The sequence below is a fragment of the Lontra canadensis genome, unplaced genomic scaffold, assembly GCF_010015895.1.
Source record: "Lontra canadensis isolate GAN:19392208 unplaced genomic scaffold, GSC_riverotter_1.0 scaffold63, whole genome shotgun sequence".
Lineage (NCBI taxonomy): Eukaryota > Metazoa > Chordata > Mammalia > Carnivora > Mustelidae > Lontra > Lontra canadensis.
Genome location: NW_022631057.1, coordinates 6182725 through 6198407, shown reverse-complemented (window position 1 = coordinate 6198407; position 15683 = coordinate 6182725).

The window sequence follows — 15683 nt, the reverse complement described above, 5'->3', positions numbered from 1 at the left end:
CCCGTAGTAAATAAACCTGTGTAATTTTGTTTAATAGAATGTTTTTCAAACATACTTTGATTTTTTTCCTGTGTAATTTAATGATAGACTACAGAATGCCTGGAGAAATAGCCAACTTTGAAGGATTCAAAGATGAATATTGTAATATCCTTGCCCTCTACAGAAAAAGTTAGAAAAAATATAAATATAGGAAAAGGTAATGAGTGCTATATTAAATAACACACGAAGAACTAAGTGACTAATGTCACCCACGTTTCAAGGAAAGTTTCATCAAGTGGTAAAATATGATCTTGGCCTCTTACAGTGCAGAGCAGGTGGCAGGGATGCCAGGGAGGGAATAACATTTCAGGAAGAGGCCCGAGAATGGGAAAAGAATCTCACAGGTGTATGTACTGACATACTGGTTCCTACCACATCCAAAAGTTGAGAAGTGGGTGGATCTAAAGAGAGTAGCGATGAGGCATAAAACTCTACAGTTAGCTTTGGGTGACAATTCTGAAGTGCCTTGAACATCACTGCTAGGAACTGGCACTTTCTAAATGTAGGTAGTGCAGTGTCTTGACAGATCTTCTGAATGAAAATGAATAAACGTTCCTGGTTGTTGATAAGACTCAAGGAGTTAACATACTTGTTTTATGATCACCTTCACATTTAACTTCCCTTTACCTTGAGAAACAATTTACTTTTTCACCAATAGCCTCACTCGCCTGAGGAGCTCCTTGCAGGGGGTAACATAGGGGCTGACTTAAGGCAGGTAACTGAGTCACACAACTTTATGAGGATTGAATGGATTCTTTGATATGTCACAATATTTAGACATCAGCTTGCTCTTGGTCAAATTCTTTTTAAAAATATTTTTTAAATGGGTGGGATGGTATTAACTTAGAATCTAGAAACTTTCTAGATAGAAGTAATGTGTAAGTCCTCCTAAAAATGTTAAACGTTCTTATGTAAAACCATTCATGGATTCAGAGAAGCAGTAAAGAAGCATTTATACTTTCAGGGAATTTTTAACTTCCCAGCCTTTCAAGTTTCCCCTTCTTTAATTAAATACACCACGAAGTGGGGACCTGGTCTATAACAAAATCTGCACATGTTCAAATTCTGCATTACATTAGTTCCTAAATCTATTTTATTTTAAATGTCCTCCCCTTTCTCTGAATACAAAGTAGATGTCTTTTGCTGCCTAAAACTTGGCATTTCTGAAACTCATTCAGTGTATAAATATATATCTGCTCCAGGAACATGTACCCATGTTTGACTATTTCCTAGAAATGTGCTCTCAATTGAGCAGTCTGCTCAGGCTATTACTTTACTTATGCAAGATCATCTTTCTCTGAACGAGAAGCAGAAAGGCAGTTCAAGTCCTGGAGAAGGTTATCAGCATTTGTGTCTGTAGTTCCTGGAAGTTTTACAGAGTGCATATGTGTTAATATATTTGAAGCTAATTTAAACAAAGTCATTATCGTAATTAAAAATCAAAAATCTTCTGTTTGAGGTTAAATCAAAGGGGTTTCTTTCCTGGCTTAGTTGAAAATGCTAAGCCACAAATGCTTCCTCTACACAACCCCATCAGTAAGTCTCAGTTACTAATGCACGTTTTAGTCCTCCCTGACCCCCTTCAAGAAAATTAAGTGCTTCTCGGGTAGGCAATTTTGAAGAGATCCAAAAGGATCTGATTATGCTGAAAATTTAAATTAACCATATTGTCAGTGCATTCTGTGTATTTGGCAGAGGGTTAGCTACCATTGCTAATATAAATCAAATCAAAAATATCATTTTTCACATTATTCTAATTTTTGTAATAAAATGAAATGTAGGTGTATATGGAGAATTACAAATGTGACCTTTTAAACAGTACTATGTTGCACTTAATTCTGCGGTGACATTTTGAAATTTGTAGTTATTGATTTGCTGTTCTAAAAAAATTTTTAATAACTTCAGTATCCCCAAATGCCCTGCACTTATCAGTCAGTAAGCACTGGCCAAATGAATCACATAGAGATAATTGGCCTAGTGCACACCTTCTCTAAGTAATAGAAGGTATGTGGGATAGACAAGCGTGTATATTATGTTTTCTATACTTAGGTAAATGATCAGTGAGAATTTTACCCTAATGTCTATCCTATGTTTGCTGAAGTTTTTATGATAGGCAGAATTCTGATATTATAGAAAAGCATCCCAAACTCAAGATGAATGGGGAGTCTTAATTCAGAGGCTTTTGCAAATCCAGGAATAATCACACATCGCTTTATGTATACTATACAGCAAAAGTCTTAAAATTCATTTTCCTCTTGTGGGGTTAGGACTTGAGATATAAGAAATGGAAACAAGGGGGCGCCTGGGTGGCTCAGTGGGTTAAGCCTCTGCCTTCAGCTCAGGTCATGATCTCAGGGTCCTGGAATCAAGCCCCACATTCGGCTCTCTGCTCAGAAGAGAGCCTGCTTGACCCCGGTCTCTGCCTGCCTCTCTGCCGATTTGTGATCTCTCTCTGTCAAATAAATAAATAAAATAAAATAAAAAAAGAAATGGAAACAAGAAGAAAATTGTTTATTACTGGGGTTCACATAGGTATGAAAGAAAACCACATTAATGCTCTAGTTACTGACCTGTCTTTTAAAACATTAAAAAAAAAAAGAAAAAAGATTATCTATTAATTGTGCTAACTTCAGGAATTTTGTGAAGGATAGGCTGCTTTGACTATGGATAGCTAGGAAGTAGAATTAAAAAAAAAAAATACTGAGCCCCATGATAACTAATAGTATTGTTAAAATTAAATACAAAATGGAGCCAGACTTGAGAATTCCCTTAGCAGACAAGACCATTTAAGCCACATAAGCAAAACTAAATCGAGCTTATTTCATGGACATAAGCAAAATTTAACTCAGATTAGTTCTTGCAAATGCCTCTGATAATCATAAAAGAAACTTGAGTCATTTTCCTAAATGGTATAAGATAATCACTTATAATCAATCCCCTGCCATCTGAAAACCCCATTGTAATAACCAATTACTGTAAAGGCTAAACAACTTACTCATTTTCATTTTGTAGGACATCTGGTAGCATATGCCTCTGAGCTTTGTATCAGTTTTGAGTTTGAAAGTTCCCAGTTTGTGCCCTGTCCTTATGTGCACAGTAAGCTCTTACTACATACTATTTACTGATCTGGTTTTATTTTTTACTGTCTCTAGACTTTTGACAGACTCCAGGTTCTTACAAAAACTCATTCTCTGTATATTTTCCCTATTTGCTGCTTTTTAGTCAATGACAATAAGAATAACAGTAAATAATATTTTTTGAATATATAATGTGTTAAACACGAAATTTTCTTGTCTTATTATTAGTAAAACTATAAAAGTTCCCCCAAGATTGTAAGTAAATGGTCAGACAAAAATAAAACAATTTTTGAGCTTCACTTCTTGAATGTGGGAATATACATATTGATTTTTAGCAAAATATAAATTCTTAACCTCTTTTTGATTTCTTTCCTTACCTCTATATATTTTCTTAGTGCTCATGTGTTAGCAATATCAGTAACTGTTGGTCCTGTCTACATTTTTGAAGCTAATGAAAAGCTTCAGATTTTCGGAAGTGAAGTCTGCTTCATATACATGCCCTCCCCCACAAGGTGATTATTATGTTTTGCAACACAGCACAGTGAAAAAAGAAAGGGTATTGCAGCCAGTCTTGGCCTTAATACTTTTTCTTCCACTTACAAGGTGTATGTATGATTCTAGATAATTTACTTAACTTCTCTAAAACTCAGTTTTCTCATCTGTAAAGTGAGGGTTGTAATCCATTTATATAGTGTTTTGTGGGAATTAACTAATATTATGCATATTTCTGCTTGGATTGGAGTTAGTGCTCAACAAATGGTAGCAGATGTCATCATTTGGAGGTGAACTTGTAAAGGGTTCCTCTCACCAGATAAGATGAAGGTCAAAGTTGTTACAAAGTGTATCTGTCTTCTTAATTTTTATTTCTTGATTTTTAGTTCTTATCTTTACATATTTTTTTTTCCACAAATAACAAAAAATGCAGGAGGCCTCAGTGGGTTAAGCACATCTGATTCTTGATTTCAGTTCAGGTCATGACCTTAAGGTCATGAAATAGAGCTCTGTGTTGGACTTCACAATCGGTGTGGAGTCTGCTTGTCCCTCTCCCTTCCCCCAGCTTGTTTTTTCTCTCAAATAAATAAATAAATAAAACTTTAAAAAAAAAGAAATGCATTTTCATATCTAAGAAGTACTAAATTTGGGAAAAGTCTTGGAAATCACCCATTATTTCATCCTGACTATGCCACCCTGTGTCATGGCATACTACACCACAAACTTGATCGTTTGGGGGATGTTTTTACAGAATGTTTTTTCTATTAACTTAAATATATATTTTACATATATTAAGTTATATTTGCACAAATATACACATTTTCTAATTTGATATTTAATCATAAATGAAATCATATTATATGGATTTTCTGTGAATTGCTTTTCCTTAAGTACCTTAAAGACTGTATATTAGGCCATATTAACCTACATATTTAAGTATATTAATTTTTTTGCCTTTTCAAAACTGTAGTTAATTTAAACAAAACCAAACAGCTTATCCATTTTCCCCCTCCCCCATGCCTCACCTCTAACAGTCACCTATCAGTTCACTGTATCTTTGACCTTGGCTTTTAAAATTTGTTTATTTATTTAGATTCCATATATGAGAAATTATATGTATTTGTCTTTCTATGTCTGACTTATTTTACTTAGCGTAATTTCTCCAAAGTCCATTCATGTTATCACAAATGGCAAGATTTTATTCTTTTTTATGGCTGAATAACATCCTACTGTATATATATTTATACCATAGTTTATTTATCCATTCATCCATTAAAGGACACTTAGTTTGTGCCCATCTCTTGGCTATTGTATATAATGCTACAATGAACATGGGTTGCATACATCTTTTCAAGTTAGTGTTTTCATTTTCTTGGACATATACCCAGAAGGGGAATTACTGGAGCATATTTTCATTTTTAATTTTTTTGAGGAAACTCCATTCTGCTTTCTATAGTAGTTGTACCAATTTACATTTTCACCAGCAGTACACAAGGGTTACCTTTTTTCCATACTCCTGCCAGCACTTGTTCTTTCTTTTCTTTTTTCTTTTTTTTTTTTTTTTAAGATTTTATTTATTTATGTGTCAGAGAGAGAGTGCACAAGCACGGGGAGTGGCAGCAGAGGCAGAGGGAGAAGCAGGCTCCCCACTGAGCAAGGAGCCTGATGTGGGATTTGATCCCAGGACTCTGGGATCATAACCTGAGCTGAAGGCTTGGAACTTCCGGATCATGACCTGATATGAAGGCAGACGCTTAACCCACTGAGCCACCCAGGTGCACTCCCCGACTTCTCACTTTCAATGTTGTTTGATTGTGTACATGTGTGTATGTATGTGTGCGTGTGTGAGATCTTATTTTCTTGATTAAACATATGACATTTAGGTCTGATTTACATCAAAGTACAAGTTTCTCCACCTACCTTTGTTTTCCCTTGTTGTAACAAACTAGCACAAACTTGGTGCTTTGAAACAACAGAAAATTGTTCCCTTTCACGGTTTTGGTGGCCAGAACTCGGAATTAAAGTATCAACAAGGAAAAAAAAAAAAAAAAAGTATCAACAAGGATGAACTCCCTCTGAAAGCTCCACTGGAGAGTCCATTTCTTGCCTTCTGGCAGCTCTAAGTGTCCCTTAGCTGTGGTGCATCAGTACTGTCTTTGCCTACATTGTAACATTACCTCTTCTCTTCTGTCTCTTAACTTTCTTTGTCTCCCTTTTATAAGAATATGTATGATGGCACTTTCAGACCTGTTCACATATTCTAGGATATGCTTCCCCTCTCAAAAACCCTTAATTTAAACACATTTTTTTTTCTATGTAAGATAATGTTCAGAGCTTCCAGGAAATATGACGTGGACATACCATTTTGGAGACTACCATTCAGCTCATTATACCTCTCTACATTTTAGTTCCATTTTCAGGTGTCTATAATTTTTTCCACATTTTTAAGAACTTAAAACTTTCATTCTGTTCTGAAACTAGACTTAAGTTTCCAATCTCTTAGCTCTGTGCTGACTCTAGAAGTTACGTGCTGAAAATAAAAATAGTGTTTAGATTATTGTGACTAGATGTGCATTTCCATAATAGTATGTCTAGATAAATTCTGTTCACTGCAAAGTCAGGTAGTATGCTAGGAACACAACACCTTCTCTGTCTAATGTCACCACCCCTCTGCCAGTTGAGATTCTGCCTAATGCTCACTGCAAAGGAATTCTCTTTTCTTCTTTAAATTAATTCCATATTTTAGTTTCTTACATAGGATTTTTAATTTCCTTTACTTCCAGGGTTTTTAATTGCTTTCTTTCTGTTGGTTGTTATAAGGCATTATACTTTTTTCAGTGTGCCTCTAAAGTTATCTAGAACCTTGATTATTTTCTTTTTTTTTCCCCTAAAATTTACTCAATTCTTCTTCCTTAAAATCTTAAGGCTCACTAACTTCTTGCCTAAGTGCTCTCTCCTATTCTTATATTCCCAGTATTTTTCCTTCTACATTTTAGCTTAATTTTCCTGAATACATTTGTAAGTGATTTCCTAAGAAATAATGTGTGGGAGGTAAGTTTATGGAACCCTGATTGTTTTAAAATGTCTTCCTATTGCCCTCAGAAACTGATTGATACTTTGCCCAGGAATAGAATTCTATACTCATGATCATTTACCTTGAGTAACTTGAAGACTGTTTTGTTGGTAGTCGTGTTAGTGTTTTTTTGCATTCTTGTAGTGCTTCTCATAGTGAGAAGACTAATGCCAGTCTGGTTCTTGTCCCTTTAAAGGTGACTTTTCTCTGTTCTCTCTCTTCCTCTAGAGGCTTTGGGACCTTCTATTTTTAAATTCACATTATGAATTTTTATGATAAAATTCTACTTAGTCCTGGAAAGCTATTTCCATCTAAAAATTTGTTTCTTTACGTTGATTTGATGCTTTCAGGTAACTTTAGCTTATAATTATTGTTGTTTTAAATCAAGAAATGATTTCTTCAAAAAGATATTGGGTAGGGGCGCCTGGGTGGCTCAGTGGGTTAAAGCCTCTGACTTCTGCTCAGGTCATGATCCCAGGGTCTTGGGATGGAGCCCTGCATCTGGCTCTTGGCTCAGAAGGGAGCTTACTTCCCCCTCTCTCTCTGCCTGCCTCTCTGCCTACTTGGGATCTCTGTCTATCAAATAAATAAATAAAATCTTTATTTCTGCAATAAATAAATACTTTATTTCTGCAGCTGATGAAAGGTTATAGGTGATATTTATACTTTCTTTCTTCACTGACTTCATGATCTATTTGCCTTCAAAAAAAATTCTTAAGTTGTCAGTATTCTTTGTCTGGAGAGTTGACCCAATCCTTCATTTTTAAAAGTATCTGAGCCCTTAATGCTCCCACTTGTGTGGGTTTGCCATATTTTTCCATTAATTTTACCACTGGTTACAAATTTACTAGACTCTCATGCACAGGGGCCATTTTTGATTATTTTAGAGAATATTTTAGGATTTAGATAAAATCCCTGAAATAATAATTCTTAAAATATTGCTTTCAGCTTCTCCAAAAACTTTCAATTATCCAATAGCAAACTTAATCCTACTGTCTCTTCAACAATGTAAACAAAGAATTACCCAATCACACATGTTCTTTATAGTTCCTAATTTATTCAAACCATCTACATCGCAATGGTACTCTAGGTTCTCATTCTGTAGGTTTGATCGTATTTATATTCTTTTGTCTTCCTGATCTCATTCTTTTTCTTTCCTTTAATTCTCTTTCATTTTCTTTAAGCTCTGGAGTGTGGAGTTAGGACATGTTGGGACTCCCTTCAGAAAATCATGTATTATTATCTCTACCTGACTCTCTTTTCATGGCAAATACCTCAGGATTTGATTCCCAGTATTTGTTATCTTCCTTCACCATATTATTTCTGCTGTTTGTCACGTGTATCTACTCTAAGACTATTAAACTTCTTGGGAACAAGCACCATATTCCATTCCTACAGCATCTTCTTTTAGGACCAAGTTCTGACTGCACACAGGAAAAGTTAGGTAAATATTATTCACACATTTAATGGCATTCACTCCAAACCAAACCAAACCAAAACAAACCCTTACAGATTTCCTCCTATAGTCCAGATATAGCTTTAAGAATTGTGGATACAGGACTGAATAAGGCACAGAAGTCCTCATCCTCACGGGACTTCATTTAAATATTTCATTATGTGACATTCTGTTCTATCTGAATTTGGGTTGAATTTATTTAGTGGAATCAGACCAAAACTTATTGTGTATTTATTCTATGCACTTGATATCTTAGGTTCTCTGCGATGTGAAAATGATGAAAACACAGGCCCAGGCCATAAAGGCCTTGACAGTTTAATGAAATACACTATATAGAGATACAAGCAAATTGAAGGAAGACTTTATAGGCAGGGGCTAATGCTCTGTAGGGAAAATAGTAAGGTTTTTAATCAATAAGTAACATCTAAGTTAGCTTTAACATAGAAGGAACTTGAGTGTATAGAGTTGAAGCATTGAATCATGAGTGAGCAAAGCCGTGGTACTGGACTTAGCCCATGGGGTTCTTTTCTTCATCTCAGAGCAACCATGGAATCCCTTTGTATTCGTTGCCTGGAATAGCATGCTGACTTCAAGGAATAGTCAGTGCTGACGGTTGCTGCCAAGAACTAACTGGCCCTGTCCCACTTCTGGCCCTCCAGATCTACATGCAGCTCTTGTGTAGTTCTGGTCATACAAAGAGTCTCTGGGGGATTTACTTTTTTTTTTATGATTTTATTTATTTATCTGTCAGAGAGAAAGAGAGAGAGAGAGAGCACACAAGCAGGCAGAGAGGCAGGCAGAGGCGGAGAGAGAAGCAAGCTCCCTGCTGAGCAAGGAGCCCGACACGGGACTCGATCCCAGGACACTGGGATCATGACCCGAGCCGAAGGCAGTGGCCTAACCCACTGAGCCACCCAGGCACCCCTGGGGGATTTGCTTTTAATTCACTGTCTGAAAAAAAAACCACTTTTTTTTTTTTTCTATTCAGTATGTTTTATTTATGTCACATATAATTTCTTTCCATACTCTTACTGAATTCTCTCTTTCAAAGTATGCTACCTGTCTTTCCAGCACTACTTTCAAAACCATGAATCCCTCTTGCTCTTGCTTTTGTTTTAAAATAATTCACAAAGCTATTAGAGTCATAACCTAGAAAGGAATTTTTCTTTCTTTATAAAAGTCTGCCTGAGCCCCTTACAAGCCTAATGAGCAAATAAAGTCCTAGATCTGAGTTGTTTTAAGAGAGTTTAAAGGCATTTTTTTGGCTAATGTTCAAGGTTTTTTAAATACTTCACCATAAAGTGTCCTGACTGCTTCTTTTTGTGGAACTGAAATGGCTTGTTGGGAAAATATGTATTTTCATTTAAAGTAAAAAAGGGGCACAGAGTGCAAACTTTTTGTCCCAAGAAGCTTGAATTACAAGCTCCCAGATCAAGCTTCTTTTGAAGTTTTAATTCCTTTTCTTATAAAGAACACAGCACTGAGCTATATAAGTATCCATAATGCAGAAATTTGGCTGATTCAAGCATCAATAGCTTTTACTTGAACACTTGAGAAAACAATGTATTATCTAAGTATACTCTCTCCTTTATACTGAGACTAGGTCTTTATAATTTTTAAACCTTTTATAATGTAAACACAAAATAAATAAAGTGCAATAAAATAAAACAATAAAGATAGCACATTCTAAATTATTCAGGGGCTAATTGCTCCATTTCAGAAATATTTGAGCACTAGTATTTTACTCTCTCACTTGATTCTTATATTGCTTCTTAACATCCTCATGTGAAAAGAGAATGAAAGAGAACAAACCTAAATTTAAGCTCATTTTTTACTTGTGTGCAAGTCTGATAAGGGGCTTGGTGGGAAGGAGATTGAAAATAATTCAGCAACTTAATGTTACCTGCAGATGTGAAATAATTCATGCTCTTCTCCTCATTACCTTAGAAAACAGGAAAGCTGCATAAATTGATCTGAGAAAGAAAATATCAGCCTGTTAGTTATATGGAATCTAACATTTTCTGTAACCTCAAGAAAAGCATAAGTCAGGATATATAGGGACTATGTCTATGCATTCCAAATAAATTTCATTTCAAACAAAAGTAGTTATTTAGAAAGATCTTTTGAGAAATAAGACATCTATAACTCAGCATTTACCTAGAGTCTTTTCTCATATTTGTCTTTAAAGAGTCACTTCCTATTTTTCAATTTCTATTCCTTAAATTTAATCCCAGGTGACTTAAATTTCAGGGCAGTGGGCATTGACTGTGAGATAATAATGCAGTAGATGTAATAATACTCTACTAATAATGTAGTAGAGTACTTGAAATTTTCTAATTCAGTTTTAGATACATCATTTCATTTGATTATCTCAGTAACTCTAGTTTGTATAAAATTCTCCATTTTACAAGGGCAAAACGAAGAAAAAGAGAAGATAATCGATTTGCCTATGGTGCCCAGCTAGTTAGAGAAGTGGTTATAAGGTATTCGGTAAGAAAACCCATCACTTCTCTTCGGCCTTCCGTCATAGTAAAGAGCCCTTACTTGTTACTTATTCTATGACAAGCACTATGCTCAGCTCATGGTGGTAATTATCTCATTTCATCCTTACAAGCCTGCAGTAGGATTATTCGTATCCTCATTTAGCAGATAAGAACACTAAGCACTGAGAAGGTAGATAACTTGTCCAAGTTGTTAAGTTGGTTTGTCTAGAACTCCCACTGGTGGAATACGAAGTCTTCCATCATATCCTCTTGGTTATAATTCCTCTGTCACCTTATTTTGAGTAATGGGGAATCCCTGAAACCGTCAAGTAAGTGTGTGTTACTCTCTTTAGAAAGTGTATTCTCTTTCAGAAATTTTTTTGTAGTATGCCCCCAACATAGTATATACCTCTTGTTTTTAATTTTATTATTATTTTTTAAAAGATTTTATTTATTCATATGACAGAGAGAGGGAGAGAGAATGTGTGCACACACACAAGCGGGGGAGCCTCAGGCAGAGGGAGAGAGAGAAGCAGGCTCCCCGCTGAGCAGAGAGCCGGACCTGGACATAGGGCTGGATCCTAGGATCCCGGGATCATGACCAAACCAGCTGAGCCATCCAGGCACCGCTTGTTTTTCATTTCAAAGTGCATATTCTGGAAAAGGGAAGGGGTGCTGACAGATAACTTACAGGAAAGATTTGGAGGCATATTAGTTTAATATAAACCAATTCCTATCGAATCTTAGTTTACCAAGCTTTCATTGTTTCCAAGCCTTTACCCTTTCTTTTTTTCATTCTTTACAGATAGCTATATGTGGCAAAGATGAATTAATTCATATTTTTCTGCATGGTATTATTCTTTGCAAAAATTGTATGCTTTAAAAAAAAAAATCTCACACAGAATTTTTTCTTGGTTTAAACAGAAGCCTGTTGCTGGTGAATTTATTTGCACATGGCCAAGGCATTTTATTCCTGCTAAGAATTCTTTGGTACTGGCCTACCCCCACAACTGTTCCATGCTCTTTCTTTGTTAAATATCTCATGTTTACCCCATTAAAAATATATCTCAACAGTCAGAGGTTGCTGTGACTTTACTTACAGTTGACTCGTACCAAAAAACAGAACAAAACAAATTCCAAGTCAGATTCTAATCCCATTATAAGGCCCAGGTGAAACAGCTGCAGTGGTGATAAATTAGAGTCATTTAAAATTTTTGGAATGTTGTAACACTCTAGCATAATCTATTAATGGCAAGTTATACAGACTTGTTCTCAGCCTAAGCCAATATACTGATTTTTTATTATGTGTATGGAACTGCTAAATTTTATTTAAATTTTTGAGCATTTAATAAGAATATTACCTTTTCATAAGCTTAGGTATTGTCATCCTGTTTCGAAAGGACCCACTCTGAGGTCTTAGACAGAAGTTGTCTTTTTGTAATATACTTTGGAAAATGGTGACACACATATATAGGGATGTAAACAAATGTATACATACATGTCTGATACATACATACATACTTATATTTACAACTAAATATATAATAGACACACACACACACACACACATATATGCACTAAAGAGGGATACTTTATTTCAGAAATCCAGGGTTAAAAAAAGATACATAATGAATCAAAATAGAAAAAAATGAAAATACTACATTTATGATAATAATTATTTCATTTAATCTGTTTATGGCTTCCTACATATGATCTTTTCTATGGATTCCCTCTCGTAGAAGCAGAGAACAAATACCAGTAATTTAAATCACCAAACCAAATTAATCAGTAATTTAAATCACTAAACCAAAGACAAAACTTAAAATTAAAAATATCTGTCATTTTCATTACTTATAGCCAGTTTTTGTTATTGACTATATTTTTAGGTAAGTAATTCTTTAAAGAATTCCATGCTTTTTTATTTGGTTATACACTTACATTATGTTTCCCAGATGCGTATTTTGCTTATAACGGTGCTATATAGCTTTTAAACTATTCAAAATATGGGTAAAATAATTAAATCAACACACAGGAAAAGAAAATCGGTCACTGAATAATTTTTATCTAGTTAAGGAAAATATATATTTAATATTAATTGATTTATTTATTCACTCTTTCACTCCAAAGACATTTCATGAAAGCTTACCAGTGTCAGGGACTATGGTAGGTGCTGCGGTCTCAGTGAATGAACAGAATCATTCTCAAGATAATACAAAAGAGATTGAATTTATTTTAAAATACTAATGGGCATGTTCAGTCAGAACACTTTGCAATTCAGAATGCCATATCTCAAATTCAAGTGAGACTTGATGTTTTGTTTTGTTTTGCTTAAGAAAACATTTTGCTTTTGATTTATGTACTTAATTTGAAACTGGATCTTACTGATGAGGTATATAATGATAATGCAGAAATATCCTGAAGGTTTATCCCAGATGCAGGCTCAGAAACCTGAAGCATGATTATGCTCATAAAACTCAGAATCTATTCTGAAACTCTGACCTCATTTCCACCAAAATAGATTGACATTCTACAAAATCCGTGATTCAGTGACATCTGTTTAATCTACCGTGTCATTTGAATATGAATACGTGCACTTTCTTATACAGGTCAACAATGCCCTTTTCTTGTTTTCCTTGCAGGTTCAAGTCTCCTGTTTTTGGTGAGTTATGCCAAATCACTAAGAATGCTTTATCTTGGAAGCTGCTAGATGGCTGACATTTTGGGTCTCTAGCATTATTTTATTCAAAAAGAGTCCTTGATCAGGAGTAACTCAGTTAATTCCTTCAAAAAGCTTTTCTGACTAAAGTATCTGTAGTATTAAAAAGAAAAAGAAAAGACAAAAAGTTCTTCATACTTGATATTGACCTCTAAATAGTTCTTAAACCAGTGATGGATTTTAGACAGGACAAAAGAAATTTGCATTCCGGTTTATCTACTCTTATCCATCTCATTGTAAATCTAACTTGCAAAATTCACAGCATAAACTCACTTGGTAACTTTCTTTTGACTTAACCTCTTATCACTTACTGGTTCCTCTTTTCATTGCAGGCACTTCATTTACAGTTACTATAACTTCCATTTTTGACTTAACCTTCAAAACTTCTTTACTTTGTAGGTAGAGAATAAGGTCCTGTAAGTCAAATATCATTTACTAGCGAATCATAAAAAACTTTGTTGTGCTAAAAACATCAGGTAAATCCATATCCTAGGTCTAGTGGTTTAAACTATGCTTTGTATATTTGGGGCTTTAATATCAAGTGTATAATTTATTTGGCAAATTATAATCTTGTTTTTCTTTTTTTTTTTTTAAGATTTTATTTATTTGACAGATCACAAGTAGGCAGAGAGGCAGGCAGAGAGAGAGAGGAGGAAACAGGCTCCCTGCTGAGCAGAGAGCCCGATGTGGGGCTCCATCCCAAGACCCTGGGATCATGACCTGAGCAGAAGGCAGAGGCTTTAACCCACTGAGCCACCCAGGCACCCCTTGTTTTTCTTTTTTATATTAGATTCAATTCATCTACTCGAAGGATCTGAGTTTATTATGCTTTGTTATATGATAGTTTGTCTAAATATAGTACTTTTATATGCTATCATGTGTGTTGTAGGACAGTACTTTTCAAATCTGATGACTCAGTAGTGACGCAGTAAAATTACTTGCATTCCAAATACATATTTCAATGTTCCTTGAGTTATGTTTGAGAAAATATCGTTAATATTCTAGGTTTATTTCCTCATTTAGTGGAAAGATGGGAAATGAAAGCTTAATGTGATTTGAAATAATAACCAACATCTTTTTTTTTAATATTTTATTTATTTATTTGACAGACAGAGATCACAAGTAGGCAGAGAGGCAGGCAGAGAGAGAGAGGGGGAAGCAGGCTCCCTGCTGAGCAGAGAGCCCGATGTAGGACTCGATCCCAGGACCCTGAGATCATGAAGGCAGAGGCTGAGGCAGAGGCTTAGCCCACTGAGCCACCCGGGTGCCCCAATAACCAACATCTTTAAGAGTGACAGAAAGACCAGAAATATTAGTAATTGACTTTAGAAAACTAACAGGATTCTCAGAAATAAATATGCTATAAATGTTATTGTTTTTAATAGGTCAAATATCCTTAAGATGTCACCTCTTTGGGGTTTTTGACTCCACTCCAATATTGTGACATAGAAGGCTCCTGAATACATCTCTTCCCTTGGACATCCTAAACCTACAACACACATGGAATAATTCTCTCTGAGATAAATCAGAAGCTGAGTGTCTCCTACACATTGGGTGAATAAGAAAATGTCCACATTGAAAAGGATGGGAAAGACTGAGACATGATTTCACCATGAACCCCACCCCTGGGCACAGTGACATAAAATAAGGAATAAACTTCCAACTCCTGGCTTCTCTTGGAGGAGCAAAGTGTTTGGACCCAACATCTAAATCTTAACTTTTAGGACTTTCGCTTGATGGGCAGTCCTCCAGAACACCTCATTTTGAAAGCCAATGGGGCTTGTAACCTTGAGACCCATAAAACTATAACAAAGAAATATTTTTTAAAGATTTCACAACCTTGCTGTGTTTATTCCCCCAGGATTCAGCACAGAGGAAACAGAAACACTCTGCTCCCAGTCTTTCCCTAAAAGAGATCTATTTGCATATTCTAAAAGCTGCTGCCTGAGGGTTTGGCTATTAATCAGACTGTGTCTAGATGTTAACTGAGAGTCTCTCTTCTGAGACACTGACAGGTCTTGGCACACCCTCAACTACTGGAAACCACTGAAAACAAAGAAGACATCATGGATATTCACAAAGCTTTGAAACACAACCAAGAGCTCAGTCTGGGTTGAAGATAATATTTATTTTCTACAGGGGACCACTCTGTCAAAAGTGGAAGAGGTGACTGTTTAACCTAATGCACAGGAACCAACAGTGTCAAGGAAAATAAAGAAACAGAGGAATATGTTCTAAACAAAAGAATAAGATAAAAATTCAGAAGCAGATGGTAGTGAAAGACTGGATCAAGCAGAAGAAAGGATTAGCAGGTAGTGGAATTCAACCACATTAGCAGGTAGTGGAA